The sequence below is a fragment of the Mugil cephalus genome, chromosome 10 (genome assembly GCF_022458985.1).
Source record: "Mugil cephalus isolate CIBA_MC_2020 chromosome 10, CIBA_Mcephalus_1.1, whole genome shotgun sequence".
In the NCBI taxonomy this organism is placed as follows: Eukaryota; Metazoa; Chordata; class Actinopteri; order Mugiliformes; family Mugilidae; genus Mugil; species Mugil cephalus.
In genome coordinates, this window is record NC_061779.1 from 14,439,592 (window position 1) to 14,455,966 (window position 16,375).

The 16,375-nt window shown below is 41.3% G+C and overlaps 1 long non-coding RNA gene across 1 annotated transcript; it reads left to right on the plus strand.

The window, feature by feature from the left end:
- The first annotated feature begins 5,159 nt into the window (after positions 1 to 5,159).
- Positions 5,160 to 6,005, plus strand: LOC125015371. Its single transcript, XR_007113588.1, has 2 exons — positions 5,160 to 5,397; positions 5,515 to 6,005. It is a non-coding gene; the product is annotated as an uncharacterized LOC125015371 (long non-coding RNA).
- The last annotated feature ends 10,370 nt before the right edge of the window (positions 6,006 to 16,375 follow it).

Genomic DNA, 16,375 nt, shown 5'->3' on the forward strand with positions numbered 1-16,375 from the left:
ATAGTGAAAGTTTCCACAGTTGCAAGGCAATAATCAAAATCTAATTACTGCGACCGTTTCTTTTTAAAGTTATTTTCTCTTGACACGTGGCTGTTTTTAATCTGGACCATCAGACACCTTTCTTGGGCGCATTGGAGGGACTCCGCCATGTTCCCAGTTGCTGTAAGCGACTTCATCTCTGTTGCCATGGTTGCTCCTTCTCTCTTTAGGTCTGGCAAACGTTGCTGGCTGACGTAAAGTGCAGCGCTACCCATGCTCCAGCATGGGAATGTCACCACAGACGCCAGATTTCCTGTGAAACACACATAGATTTACATAGATTTAAACTACAAATGTTTATTTTTTATGTGCACACTGTAGCTTTAAATTGCTTACCATGCCATGTCCTTGCATGTTAACATAAGCTTTGCAAAAGAAGGTTTGTTTTTTGTGATGTTTGTGATATTTTTGTGATAATGTCTGATGCAAAATAAAGGATTTTACTACTGCGCCACATCCCAGAAATGTGGCAGTGGCACTTTTGACAGCAAAGCTATGATTGACATCTGGTGTGTAACCACATATATATATATATAAAAAAGGAAATAAGACGTTGGATTTGGAGTGTTCAAGGCATGCTGCTGCTGTTGTTGAGTGCTTGTTGTTAGTAGAGGTTTGGTTGATCAATGTGATCAGCCATGCACAGTCAGGGGTGTGGAGAAGCTCAGTGAGGCACAGGGACAGGGTTTATAAATAAACCAAATAAAGGACGGTGCCATCGGTGACCCTTGAGATGTAGCTTTGGAAGAGGTGGAAAGGCAGACGTTTATCCTGAAGAAACTAATAAAGCACTGTCTGTCAGCTGGGAGGTGAGTCAGCCCAGAGTAGCATCATTAGAGAGAAGCAGCGCTCTGATCATGTCTCCGAGGGGAGATGACCATGCAGCACCGCACATCCAGCCGAGACCACCAAGAAAGGCGCAGAGTGAACGGCCCCCCAATACAATCTGTTCCTGCAAACAGCAACTCTGCAGCACATGCAGCCCCTAAAATAGAAAGAAGGGAAAAAAAAGACAGTCAATTGTCATGGTGACAGTCTCCAAATGCAAAAAAAAGAGAAAGAAAAATCATTCATCTTATCAGGCGTCTTTTGTTGGATAATGATGTGTTAGCTTGCAAAAGGTATCATTACATAAGGTATCATTACACCTCACACAAATAGTCATCTAGAGACCTTTTACACAAAGATAATCTTTAACTTTTCAGATGTGACGGTTGACAAATTACCACAAGGTTGCTGCACTTTAACAGTCCAACGTTACTGTTTCCTAAAATAGAAAATAGAAAATATCTTTAGACGTCATTAATCCGGACAATGTGCGTAAACTATATGATCACAACGGCAATGAATAAAACATTAATAATAAAATAAAAATAGAATTGTATTTCCTCCAGACAGACTTCTTTTGACATTTCTGGAAAAGGTGTTTATAAGAAGATTCAAACCTGCAGCCAAAAATCTGATCAATTAATATTTCGGATCATGTTAAATCCGTCAAAAGAAAAATGCTGCTGTTGGTCGCTGTTCAAGTATTTTTAAACCCAGAATTAACTCTTCAGACTCAAGCGTTTTGCTGTGAAATTAGATAAACTTATGCAAGTGGCTGCCTCAGTTCTAAATGACAGGTGGAGAAGAACTGAAGAAACTCCCTGGATAACTTGATATGAAACACTTTTACAATTAATACTCAAATTGATTCACAACCGTTTTACAAAGGACCATGTTCTTTAAAGACAAAAGCTTGTGCAACGATGAGGACCTTCAGCGAGAACACATCGAATCTTACAACTTAATATTTCGCCACCAGGCTCTATCGGCAAGGGATAGCAAAAAGTTGTAGAGAAATTATGAGAATTATGTTTCAAAGAATTCAGGAGCCATGTTTTGTTACAAGGGTAAAGAATATGCTGTGAATTCCCTGCTCAGGTTTATGCCTCTGGCTCGCTTCGTCTACGCAGCAGGTGTGCTCGAGGCTCGTGGGCATTGCGGTATTTATACATGCACTCCATGCTAAAATAACCTGATTTCTCAGAAACAAAGACACAACATAAAACAGCAGGGTCATTACACGTGGGAGAGCGTCGCTTTTTCCATGCTGAGTTACATTAAAGCATCTTTGAGGGAAAATACTTAATTAATTGGCCCTTGAGTGGAAAGAAACCCACGCTACAGCTGCAGCTACAACCAGCTAGTACCTGCGTGTTTTTTGGTCGTCTGGTCCCAGGAGGCCAAAATGAGACCAATTACATTTCACCATGGGGAGAGAAAAAAAATGCCACACTGGAAAATTCATGTGGAAAAGTGACACAATGGTAAGATGTATCAGAAGCGTTTGGCCACAGTGAATTCCTGTCCTTTTGTACCAGAGCTATTGTGCTAAGCTAATCACATGCTGGCTTTGCTCCATATTGAACATTCGTTCAGCTTTGTGGATAGTGAAATGGTCTTTAGCAATCATACACCTATAACCTGACTTCAGTCACTCTCGCAAGTCTGCAAACGCTCAATGCTTTTGTGTGCAAGTCTGCAGTTTATTCCAAGCGTTTTTATTTTTTCCTTCAGCGGCTTAAAGTGCTGATACATTTTCCAGAGCTGATGAAAGTCAGAAAAAATTGCATGCTGTTGCAAATCTCAGGTACAAAGAAGGAACAGGCGTATTAAGGATGTGAGGATCTATTTTAGACTGTTTCGCGTTGCTAAAGCTGTTCTTGAACATGACAGTGGCGTAAAACTGAACACATGTCACAGATTTGATGAGGTAAATCAATCTGCATTGTCTGAAAGGGGGTGTAGTGTCTCTCAGAGGTGAGAGTAGATGCTGGTAGATCTATATTTGTGTGTTCACAGGGGAGGGAGGAGGCGATCCAGTCTTGTTCTCACACATAGGAAATACTGCACAGCCAAACGTGACATCAAATGATGAGGCTTGTGTTGCTGTTACAGCTGGGTTCATTCAAATGAGGCTATAATAGTGAGAGGCTATTTTTGTGAAATGCGCCAAGATGACAGTGATGTTGATAGCATTGACTGTGAAGTCACTAGGCTGTTTATGTTTTCGTTTTACAATGGCAGAGCGAATAAAACGTTACACACTTTTCATGGAGATTTCACTTAATCAACACAAGTTACACAATCTCAGAAAATGTGTTCAGGGTTCAGAGTGGGAAACATTCTCCCTTCCCGTCCATGATTTTAAAACTGTTATTTAAATGTAATTTACGTTATTTTCACCACTATTTTATTATACTAACCATTTAAGACCTGAACATCTGCATGCGCATAAAACAAGCTTGCGGTATTTGAATTACCGTAAGTCACCGATGGACAAAATTCAAAGTGTGGCCGAACACTGGGAAGTTGCGATTTCTAGAGGAAAAAAAGCTGCCATTACGGTAATCATGACGCAGGGCTGGTGTCGGCTGCAGGTTGGAGAGCGACGCAGAGCCCCAGGAAGAGAGTGTGGTCCGGAGGAATTTGTTGGTAAAAACGAAGTTAGTTATACCTTTGAAATGTCACGAAGGAGTCCCAGAGTTCGGCCACACTTTTTTGAATTTTGTCAATAGAGCAAACCACTGTGAGTTACGGTAATTCAAATACCGCGCGAGCTTTAACATATCACCGGCGATACGTTCAGGCTTTAATGGGTTAAGATGTTTCTCTAATGTTTTTAATTTCCACACATTATATTAACACAGACACATTTGAATGTGACCTCAGTAACATATAGTTGCACATTTTTGATATTGTTATCAAAAACGAAACTTTTGGAACATATCACTGGGTAATGAGTTTGTCACATGTCACATATGTAATTTCTTAAGAGGTTTTCACTGATCAGTGGATAATTTGCCATCATTTAATTGTTAGTTGGTACTGAAATGTTATCTAGTGAAGTAACATTGTGGATTTGAGTGAGCATTTTCACCTATATGTGGCATTTTAAGCTGTTGTTTTAGTCTCTTGTGACTCCCTAGTTTGCTTGTTTTTAGCAAATAAGCGTTAATAAAAGCGAGACTATTTACCAGCACAGTTTTCCATTTGCACCTCACTCCATTTGACCCTATCAGGGTGCTTTTAGCTAAAGCTAGCATCAGCCACAAATCGCTCTGTAATGCTCCCGTCACATTATGTTTTAGTGTTGATGTTCGTCCTTTTTCCCACCGCCGCAGCTGTTCGCCAATACTTAAATTGTGTGAGTCGCAGTTTGCTTGTTATTGCTGACACACGTCTTAGTAACTCTGCTGAAATTGTATTCCTGGCTTGTGTCACAGTTTGAAGCCAAATTGTGTCGATTTATGGGCTTTACACAACTGGTTCTCTTGTCCCGCGTATGTCACATCCAGTGGAAAAGGTGAATTGATTCATGCTTTTGTTTTTTGAAAGGTCACTAAGGTAAATGGCAAAGGCCCTTCGTCCTGGAGGTGGAGGCTCTCCGGTCCCTGCCATTAGTCAGCTGGAGTCAGAGAGAAAAGCAGATTTGAGTGTCGCTGGTTGTTTTCACCCTGTCCTCTATCTTTGTGGAGACACATCGCTGTGGTGTGAATTTGCTTTCATCGCGCTGTTACAGTTTACTGATTAGTTGCAGACAGTCGTATAAAATCAGAACATTTGGTGACATTTGTACGCCGGACAGACTTCCTGTTAAAGTTGACGTGTAGAGGCATGGAGGTCACATGTCATGTGATGTTGTCATGAGATGACTTCTCAAGTCTTGACAGCATCAGATAAAAAAAAAAAAAATGCAAACCCAGAGTCACAGAGCAGCTGGGGACCTCTAAAACAAAACTCAATTAATGGGGAATAACGAGGCGCGGCATTTAATATGCGTCTCCGCTGATAATTGAACTGAATGGGTTTATTTCCGTACATTATGGGTTTTGTCTGTGTTTGCTTCTCGTTATTCACGTGACATTTACGCACAGGGAAGACGTTCTGGCTCTTGGCGTCACCTTCATAGATTCCTCCTGTGAGTAAAGCTCTGACGTAAGAGCTCACTGCAATTAGTGTCAGCGGCTGCTTTGGCACATGTCAAGCCATAGTAACTGCTGAGCTCCAAATCGAGCACGTGGATACAGACCAGTCCCAACATGCACAGTGTGGCTCTCCCAGACTTTCTCCAGGTGTCCTGAACCCATTTTCTTCCACCGAGGTCTATCAACCCTACCTGTCCCCTGTGGCCGGCTGGTCTGCGGACAAAGCAGGTCTGAAAAGGCTGATTCTGATGCACAGTCTGAGGCAGTGGATGCATTGGTAAACACTTAGCACGTAGCAACTGACGGTGACTTGGAGCTCCAAGCGTCAGTGGGTGGTCTGCTGTTACTCTCAGATAATGGGGATGTGTTACCCTCTCACTTTAAGGTGTGCTTCATTACTCTGCTCTTTCCTTTCATAATAAAATTATGAGCAGGCCATTTTTCATCTCCTGCATATCCTGTGCTTAATCATGACTCATTAACTGTTCTATATTTTGACCAGTGGGGAGCTGCCATCTATTCAAAAGGACATCGTGTGTCATGAAGGTGGTCGCAGCCGATCCGAGAAGCGAGCCAAAATAAATTTGCAGCCGACATTAAGGGGACGCAGAGATCACATCACAGAATCATAGCCCGATGTGTTCCGATGTGCGGTGGCCTTTCTGCTTCCCAGAGATGCACACCCAACCCGCCTTCCTTCGCCTCTATCTTCTTATTGTGTCGTCATGGTGATGGGTTTTCGTCTTTGTGTCTAATTAAAGAGAAAGCTTTAGATGTATTGACTACTTCAGATCACGGAACACCTCTCTTTTAGCACCATTCCCCGTGTCATCATCAAACGGCTAATCTTTGATTTAAAGTGCAGCTACGACATATATGGTTAGAAAACCAAGTATGCGAACTGTTTTTGATTTACTGGCGCTTGGAGAGAAGATCCTTCATCTTGTGACAAATTCTTTTACAAATAAACTCTGCGTGACCCTTGGTGACAGACACAGCCTCCGGTAAACAAGTTTGTTTTTAGAAATACACATCACTGGGAGTGTGAAAAACACTAGATTCATCCCAGAGCATGTCAGCAATCAAAAGTCTAATTCTTAATTAAAAGACATTGTTTCCATAGTTACCAGGAGAACAGGAAGTGATGAGGCAGAGCTTCCCAGTTTCAACACGGGTTTTTTACGTCATGACTTCCAGGGCTCCTATTAGAGGAGATCTTATGTAACGCAGGAGTGTTAATCATGACTGTGACATACCTCAAGTTGAGCTCGTTCATTAATTGGTTTTTAACGCCTCGGACAGTTTCTTCTCCGGCATATCTGGCAGCAACTTGGGGTTACGAAACGGCCCCGGTGCCACAAGAGAAGACGGCCCGAAGATGAGGTCGAAGATGAGAGAAATTAATTTGCTATTGTTATGCAAATGTAAACACACAGTGATAATTGCCTCCAAACTACGATGTGTAATGGCTTCAAAATGGCAGCGGAGCCAAAAGAAAGACATCAAAGCAGCGTCGCTGTTTTGTGTCACTGCATTATCTTTAAATAAAGTGAGGCATCTCTGTTTGTCCTATTAGGAGGGGTATTACACTTTAATCTCTTGCTCTACAAGAGCTCATCTTAGCGCGCGCACTCGCTCGCAAGCAGCGCGGCACTCACGCGGTTGAAAAATGACTATCCTGCACATAATATCCCACTGCCCTTATTGTAAATATGATTATAAGAGCTATTAGAAAATCCAAAGGCTGCGTCTTTCTTGCTTGTCAAGTTGTGACAGAGTGTTCCTTCAGAGATTTTGCAAACAAATCAGGCAGGGCGGAGCTGAATGGTCCTTTACGTGACAGGCGAGGATGCTTGAAGGTTAATAATCTGCACATGCCAAGTCCGCACGGGTCCACGGATTAACTTCAGGTGACATTACCTGACCTTGTATATTTGACATGCTTGATGGTCATTGTGCTATATTTGGCTAATCTGAGCTGATTGCATTCACTCTTCTTAGGGATGTCATTATATATGGAGCTTTGGGTGTGTAGTTTGGACGCCCCGTGTTTAAAACGTCCACTCCACCTGTACTGTGGCTGACGACTAAAGAGCTGCTCTGCAAAAGTAGTGGAACAATACCCTCTTGTGTTGACTCGTGCGTCTGCACTCTGTGTAATTTAAATCTACTTATTCCTGTAATATTCTCACAGTTTACCCTCATATCTGTTTTTTGGGCATGTGCATCATTACACAAATGAAGGGAAATTAAATGGCACGTTAACACAGTAAAACTACACTTCATATTTATTTCAAAACTGTACCAGAAACAAAACAAACAAACAAAAAAAAAACAAAACAAGAAAATTCAGCCACAATCTGTCACATGAAATTTCAACAATGGTAAAATTTGGAAAAGTGAATTTAACATGTTAGATATGTACGTAAGGAATGTTATTGAGTTTTTATGTTTTGACTGTTGTCTTTTATTTACTTCTATCTTTAAAAAAAAAAAAAAAAACACTAAGTCAATCACCCATTTTTAAATTGACCCTGTCCCAGATTGTGACATTTATGACTATCACTCCATAATATATGTATCTCTGAAAACATGCATCGTCCCCGTGTCATACCTGCAAATTTTGTATTTTTGGATTAAAATTGACCCGCCGTGTTTGACTATTTATGAAATATAAAATATAGTATACCACCTAATTCTGTGTTACACATTTTTAGCCAACTTTTGGGGCAGTAGACCACATTTATATAACATGATCTGACATAAAAACCTTCAAAAACTGTTTGAATTTGACCCGGAGTACACGAGGATGGTTATTTATGTGTGAATTATGCAGTGAAATGGAAGTAAATGGGACACAAAAGACGTGAAACAAATCTCAGTACGAGGTTAACTCTAATGATCAAGCCTGATAAACTGGGTGGTTTGACAATATGCAACCACAAAATCAAAAATCCTTGCACATGTTTAACCTTTAACGAGCACTGGTTGTGCTGACATGTAAAATTTAATCTTGAACAAAAATTTTCTTATAAATGACATTCACAAATGAGAAAAGTCTGACGATTAAAATTGTGCCCTAAAAAATAGCAAAAAGCAAAATGCGTATTAGTAGATTATTAGAAATAATATTCAAATGCCACAGAAATGATAACTACAGCAAAGAGCAATGATATCTTACAAATATGAAAGTAATATTGGCCAAAAGACATCTGGGATCACTACATAGATATATTTTGGAAGCATATGACCTGGTTGACCCAGTTTTTGGTTCTCATAATGAAGTTTTCCCAAGTGGCAGCATATTGTGTCCAGTTATCAGTGATGGAAAGTGTCAGACACATACCCTTATCAGTTCTCCGTCCAACAAATATTTCATAGATAGCTGGGCTGGAAAAGTGATAAGGAGATGTGCTTGACAACATTATAACCTGAACAGCAACAGTGAAGAACGCAGAAGAAAAAAACAAACAAAAATGAAATAAAAAGCAACAGCGATTCGAAGTTTTTACGAAAACGAGATAAAAGTAAAAATAAACTAACCCAAGAACAATAACGTGGTCTCACTTTGTGTGTATCACCCAAAAACTGACTGTCCAGATATTTTTTGGTCCAGAAAAACGCCGCCCGGCTTCGGTTGTCGTCCACTCACGTCAGCTCAGTGTCTATTTGGTGTTCATCCTCACACAAGAGGAAGAGTAACTTTGAGGACACGTCCCTCGAGCAGTTTTTATGGCACCCCGGCCCCACCTCATCCCCGCTGCTGTGCCCTCTCTTACTGGTTGAAAGTGAATTAACCCAGATCATTTTAATTATTCTCTTTCCTGAGCAATTATTATTATTAGCCACAGTGTTGGGTTTTCTTTCTTTTAAACTTGTAGACTGTATTGTGTAGGTACGGTTATTACTTACACTTGTTGTCTAATAATAATGACAAATAATGAAACCTCCCAGTATCTCAGTACCTCACATATATTTAGCTGATTCTTCTCTTACACTCAATGCAGAAATCTGGAAATCGATGACAACCTAATAATTGACAATTAATAAGTTTGAATCAGAAACTAAAGACAAAAAAAAAAAACGAATAAAAAATGTGGTAAACTCATTATGATACATGAGAATCCCAAAGTCAAGCATTTGACCACTAAATGAATGAAAGTGTGTAACCCAAGACCCTCACTTGACTACTTCGTCGTTTCCCCAGTGTGAGACACCAGTTTTTGTCAAAGGTAATTAAAGAATTGATCAAATAAAGAAAAAAAAAAAAGTTTTCGTAAAAAGCAGTCTGTCATCACAACATGCTCTTTGAAATCAGGATGAGCGCGGACGAATGAGCAAACATGTGACATGCTTTGACCTTTCTGACTGTTATCTATAGTCACTCCTGGGGCATGCAGTTGGCAGAGGAAGGGCAGCAGACGTCTCTGTGTGCTTTGGTGCTGGTTATCTCGGCCCGGTTCCTCCCCTCAGCGTGAAAAGTCCCGCGCAAATTAAACACGGCTGACTCGCTTCCTGATCCAGTTCCGGATTTCTTCTCCACACCAGCCGCCAACAGCAGTCACACGGATGAGGGGAGATCTGCCAAGCATCTCCTCTGCAGTGCTCTGCTCTCCTCTGGGATTAGCTGCACTGCATTCCCACTGTCAGCAGCACCGGGGCCATCATCACACACACACGCACACACGCACACAACTCTGTGTAGGCAGGGGTAGGGTTGTCTACACAAACAAACACTTTCTCTTTGTCTTTCTGTCTCCCACAGGCTCACACCAGTCTGGTTATACCTTTTCTGTTTCTGTCTACTGCTTTATCTCTCTTACTCACAGATTCCCATACTCGCACACACATACTCAACAATATGTGTGTGTATGTGTGTGTGTGTGGGCAACATCCACTTTCTAGTTTGTTCACTGAGATGCAAATGCACTTCCTTGCAGAGACATAGCAACGCTGCAGGATGACAAAACTTTTTAAAGGTCGCGGTTTTGTTGCACTGACAGGACAGAGACCCTCTCCCCCCTCTGCCTCGGAGACGATGGATGAGATTATATCCACGAGAGGTCAGCGCACGCAAAACGCAACGCTGAAGGGCCACGACTGAATGTGCAGTGTAATTATGGAGGGCATCGCATTCACGTGCAGCCATTTGAAATTTTGCATCACAAAAATCTGTTGACTTGCAAGTGCAGCCTGTGTGTGTGTTAGCGTCGTCGTGATATTCTTCAAAAGCAAAGACTGGATTTCCTCCACATGCGGTAAAATAAAACCGCTCCCCATCCTTTCTTTCATGGTTCACCTCGCCTCTGTCTCCGGCTCAGCCTGCTCCAAACGGGTCACGTCCCAGTCGAGGGTGCCTGGTGCGACCTTGGACCCCCCCTCGCTGCATCCTCCTGGGCCGTGATTGCCGTTAATTGAATAACGATGGATGATTCGTTTGAGACGGAGGGGGGATTTCTCCGGCGCTATTTTGTCTGCAAACAAAAGCAGGCGCTCACATTCATGGGGGGGGCTTGATTAAGCTTTTTGCTGGGAGACCAGGTAATTCCCACTAATGACACCCTGAGAGAGAGAGGAAGCGGTGGGAGCCTGGGGATTGGCTGACAGCGGGGTGATGCGGACGTGCATTTGGGAAAATGCATTCACGGTGAAACGAGCAGGCTTTCAGCTGATCAGCGCTGCAGTGAAGTCAGAATCAGACGGCGTGTTCTTCCCTCTCTCCGACATGTGTGCAGAGGGCGCTGCAGCAGCGTCGCTCGGTGCTCCAAAATAGTACAGTACACATCAGTGGCTCAAATTAATCTCCAGCAGAGGGCACCATGGATGCTTTCTATTTATAGTAGTTGAGTAAGATTTCTAAAGGGGATTAGAGGCTTCCTGAGGATGCCTTGCTCTGTTTTCAGTGAAAAAAGGCAGATTTATTTTCGTCCAAGCACTAACAGGAGACTGAGCATCAGACATCGAGCCATTCCGCGGTATTAGTGAGAGCACTGCAATATTTTCTGTATCCGTGGATGGATTTCTTTATGGCTTTTGAGCAACTAAAACTGCTTTTGGTTATGAATCGACACATCAGAACATTCATTACTTTAATTTGACCCTTTTTTTCCTGGGCTGTCACTGATATGTTGTTATACATGTCATTAGATTTTTGTATTATGGGGTGTGTGTGTGTGTGTTTTTTTTTTTTTTTTTTTTTTTTGCAGTATTGCGTGTGTTTGATTTGTTTACAGGAAGCTGTGTGAGCCATGCAAGGTGCTGTCTAACATTGCACATCTCTGAGAAGACTTTTGCCTAAACCATTTTTGGCAGCACTAAACTTGACTCAGTTGCTATGGACACAGATGATGTTTTTTCTTTTCTTTTTTTTTCTACATTTTTTTCCCCCCTCTCTCTGTGTCCATGACAACAAAATGGCTTTTACAGGAAATGGTATGCATTTTAAGATGCCAGGAAGACAGGAGGGGGTAACATTTTCATTAGTTACAGTATGCCAGGTCAACACAGGAAAGCAATGCATTTAGATGATCAGAGTAACACTTCTGAAGTAGTTCTCCAACACATTTTAAGCACAGAAATGTGTCACCACTAATTAGTTTGTTTTGCAATCAAGACTTTTTTTGGAATCAGATTATTTAATTATGAGTTAAACATTTATAAAGCAATATGAGCCTGGAGATCAGAAACATATGTAGGCATATTCTGACATAATTAACCTATTACACAGTGACTGAGTTTAAACTAAAACCTGTTCAGGACATGATACAATATTTAAACATCCTATAACTTCATGTAGGAGTTATAATGACAACAAAATTACCTTGGAAATATATTTTATATATATATATATGATTTAATAAAAGCAATTTATATACGTCTTTGTAAAATATGTTATGTGATGCTCCTTGGTATTTGCAGATGTTTTAATGCCAGTTTTGAATGTTGTTGACAGTCGCACACTCTCTTTTGTTTTGTTTTTTTGCATAAACCCTCATTTAAGTGTGCTGCGTCATTTAGATGTTGCACATGACTGCTACATGTAAATACTTTACATGTAGCAGTCATACTTTACATGTTTCCAATAGTTCACCGTTTGTTGTTTGTTTCCTTGAAGGGCCGCTAGGTGGCAGCCTCAAGTCAACCATCAAACAGGATGGGACCGTGTGGCCACCGGGCTCATTATTAGCACATGATGAGGCTGCACTTCTTGAGGGAATAAAATGCAGGTTACTACATGCATATTTAGGAGGGATAAAGGAAACAAACTGGGAGGTAGCAAATTCAACACAAGTGGACATCCAAGGTCGTAGTGAAATGAGACAGCCACCCCTGAGGCTCTCAGCTTAGTGGCAGCGGCTTTTATATTCATCTGGGATAAATTATACATGGTTTAAGGTGTGCATGTGTTATGGGCTATGAGTGCTGTTCATTATAACAATGTCACGTTTTTTATTGCATTCAGTGTGGGACATGGCTACAACACAGCAAATTTAAAAAAAAAAGAAACACCTAATGAGTAGGATAAGCACTTTCTGATTCACATATTGATTCATAACATACATCTACATTTTAAATTGTACTGAGCCCACGCAACCAGTAACCTGCAGAGAGTTTCATAAATTATTTCTTAAGCATAGTAATGCATGGGACAACAGGAATCTCACACAACAAAACTTCTGCAATATACAAGACTTGCAGATCTGTTATCGGTGCTACGTAAAAGTTCAGCACATTTTTAAATGTTTTTGACTCACAGTCAGTTCGTCACTCAAGGTTCAGATAATCACGGCCGTCCTGCAAAACTGGCTTCACTGAGAAAGTGATTGTAGATGACATTGCACATGCTATTATTATCACTTGGCGTCATGTAACCAGTAGCTATACAATATGCAAATTTCCATATCTTGATATGCCTTGCTCTGTAAACAATCCTGGGTCTGAGATGACCAGGAAATGAAAAATGTGGGCAAACAAAAAAAAAGAAAAAAAAAGACACCAGTTGGTTCTTGGTTTGAGCTTGTTTTGGGATACTCAGATGACACGTTATTAATATCATCCAAAGACTAATTTTGTACACATTAAAGGTGTAGGTGGGGGTGGGGGTGGGGATGGTGGGAGTGTGTGTGTGTGTGGGGGGGGTGGGGGGGATGGGGGGGGGGGTGAGTATTTCCACGACATGCTGCAGTAAAAAGGTAGAGAAAAGGGGGTATTAAAGATCACAACCTCAAATATCAACTCTGCACAGTGTTGCCAAGTCTTGTTGCTATGGAGATTGCATCCTACTGCAGGTGTGAGTAACGACAGAGGAAGTCAACTGTGCTTCCCTCTCTGTGTCTCTTTCTGCTCCTCTGTATCTTACACGGTCCTCGCTGCATGTGTCAGCGCATGTCAATGTGTGTGTGTGTTTCCACCTCAGACATGCTAATGAACAACCTCAGAGCCGCGCGCGCAAATACCCGAACGCATTGTCCACTTTTTAAACTTTCTATGATCGTTTTGTTTTCTAGAGACCTGTACAGATGACAATTAAAGGCTTGACTGTCTCCAAACCTCGGCGTATTTTCCTCTTCTGCCATTGTGTTGGAGAGGTCTTTGAAAGGGCGACAATTGAGGACCTCTGGACTGTGCAAATGTAATTAGCCCTCAGGCAGGGTGTGCGCAGTGTAGGCTGAAATAAATAGATGCACGCGTCCAGATAGTGCTAGGAGATCTCCAGTGAACCGAGACGGCATTGCTTTGCATCAACTCCGTTTGGAAGAAATCCAGTCTGAGGAACCGTAAAGATCTGATCTTTTAAATATGAACGTGTGTTCTTCAGGAGATTATTTTTTTTGGATATGTATCAAACACAAACATTTAAATTACTGGTTATGAATAGCCAGTAACACTTTAGTCTGGATGGACACACATATAACAAAACTTCTGACATCTTTAGCCAAGAAACACAAAGAAATTTGATGGAGTAGTCGACAGACAGATAATGAAACAGCATTTAAAGAGTCATTTTTAAGAGCACTGACTCCGTCATCCTCAGTCATTATATGAAAGTCAACAAAATGTATTTGTTTCTCTGCTTTGAGTTCAATAAAATGTGATTTTTATTGATGCGAGGGATTCATGTTTAAAAGAAAACAGATTCTTCTGCACTCTCACACTGACTTGTCCATTTCGATCAGATTTGGAGCTGTTGTTATGCACTGCAGGCGGCTACTGCTCAGCTTCCTTGTGGCTTTGTGGCTTTGAGTCTAACTGAGGCAGACTGAGAGAGGCTTATTAATCCCAGGGCTGCGACTTCACTCTGAAGGCCACAATCAGGGGGAAGAAATGCACTGACTGCGCAACATAAATAGACTTGTAATGTTGACCATCTAAATATACAGTATGAAGCGCAGACGTTAAGATCTGCATGCCTGATCCGGCATTATTATTAATAGGGGCTGACATTTTCACGGTTCGTGGCTCAGTCACTCAGTGCAAGCTTTGGTGAGCCTGCACATTTTCATTAGGACACATAAAAGCTCCCCCAAGTGTCCAAATTTGTTCATAGCTGGATTTGGAAGAACAGAAAGAAGCTAAAGATAGCAAAAAATGAAAGTGCACGGGGAGGTTTACTGCTGCTAAAATCGATCAAAGAAAAACAATTGCAAAAGAAAAATGAATAAATCTACAAGAAAAAAACATGCCTCAAACTTCATGGTCCACGATAAAAAAAAAACAAAAAACAAAAAAACATGAAAAATAAATAAATGACAAATTGAACACGTAATGATCTGAATATCATTAGCAGCAGGCTGGAAAGGTCAGCAGTTTGATAAACAAATATAAATCACGGATGACGAGGCAGCGATTGTGGAGGAACCAGTTTTAACTAAGTGATTTAGGTTTGAGTAATGCATCATCTTTGTGCTGATTGGTATCTAAAACCACCAAGACAAACTATGTTTTAATCAACATTTTGCTTTTAGTTCATTAAATTAAATGTTACATGTGTACACACATATGTGTGTGTGTATAAGCGTATGCACGCGCGTGTGTGTGTACACGTGTATACATGTTTGTGTGTGTACAAAAAAAGCTTGCTGTATTTAAATTACCATCACACACCAATGGACAAAATTCAAAGTGTGGCTGAACACTGGGAAACCGTGCTTTCTGGGGAAAAAAAGTTGCCATTAAGATGACCAGTGATATTGTGACAGTGACACGTTACTATTTCCAAACCAGTAATCAGATTTAAGTTACTCATCCAAGTCACTGTGCATTACTATTTCTCTCATTTTAATGGGTAAAAAAGAGATCTTTTTGCTTTATTCACATGGGAGTGATGTCACATATGCGACAATGTTTCAGCGTTTTCAGAATGAGGACTACTCACGTGTAATACCAAGCACAGACACAAACTTAAACAGCAGTGGAGGGAGGAGAGTGATGCCGATCTCTAGCTGGAAATACTGCCACGATTTTGAGTTTGTGTCAGCTAAAGAAAACAATATCAAGGTTCAATGTACACTCTGTGCTGGAGACAAAGTCTTATTTATTTTTTAAAACATAACATTAAATTAAAGAAACATTTGGTCGCAGCACAGCACGGTGAAGCTAAACAGAGCCACCAGGGGGTGTGAAACAGAGGGCTGCGCCTAACACAAGAGGTCCCCCACCGCCAAACAACAAAGTTGGACTTTGGTGCAAATCCAGGAATTTGTTGGTAAAAACAAAGTTAGTTATACCCCTGAGAGGTCATGGAGGTCTTCCAGTCCTGAAGGGTTAAAACATGGCGCTCATGAATACTCAATTGTGATTGGCCAATCAACAATATTCAGTGGGGATGGGGGGAGGCAAAGGAGCGGAGTTGGCGCCTAATCATCAGTGACGTGCCTCTGTTATTGATTACCTTCCCCGCATGACTTCGGCGCCCCTATGTGCCGCATATAGTGCATACCCACTTTTTGCCCACTGCAGATAGACACAATGCAATTATTTAGTTTGACGTGTGTGCCATAGGATGACAGGGTTCGACCCAACTTTGCTGCCAGAGAGGAAGTATTGCTCGTGGCTGCGCAAAACTGATACTGGTACGTACAAAAATAAATGAATACGGAAACAAATAAAATGGATAGTTTGATTCACTGCCACGCGCATAATGAATATTATCTATTGGTTTATTAATTGTGTTTATTTTGCATATGCATGCTATAAATATTTCCATATTTAAGGTTGTGCTGCAAAGTTAACCTTTTTTGCCCACAACCCTCCCCCCGGACTCAATTTTGGCCCTCAACTGAGAATGATTTGGGCACCACTGCACTAGGCATAATGGGTGCATCACTTCTTCTGCCTCTCTTCTTACTCTGATGCCCCATCAC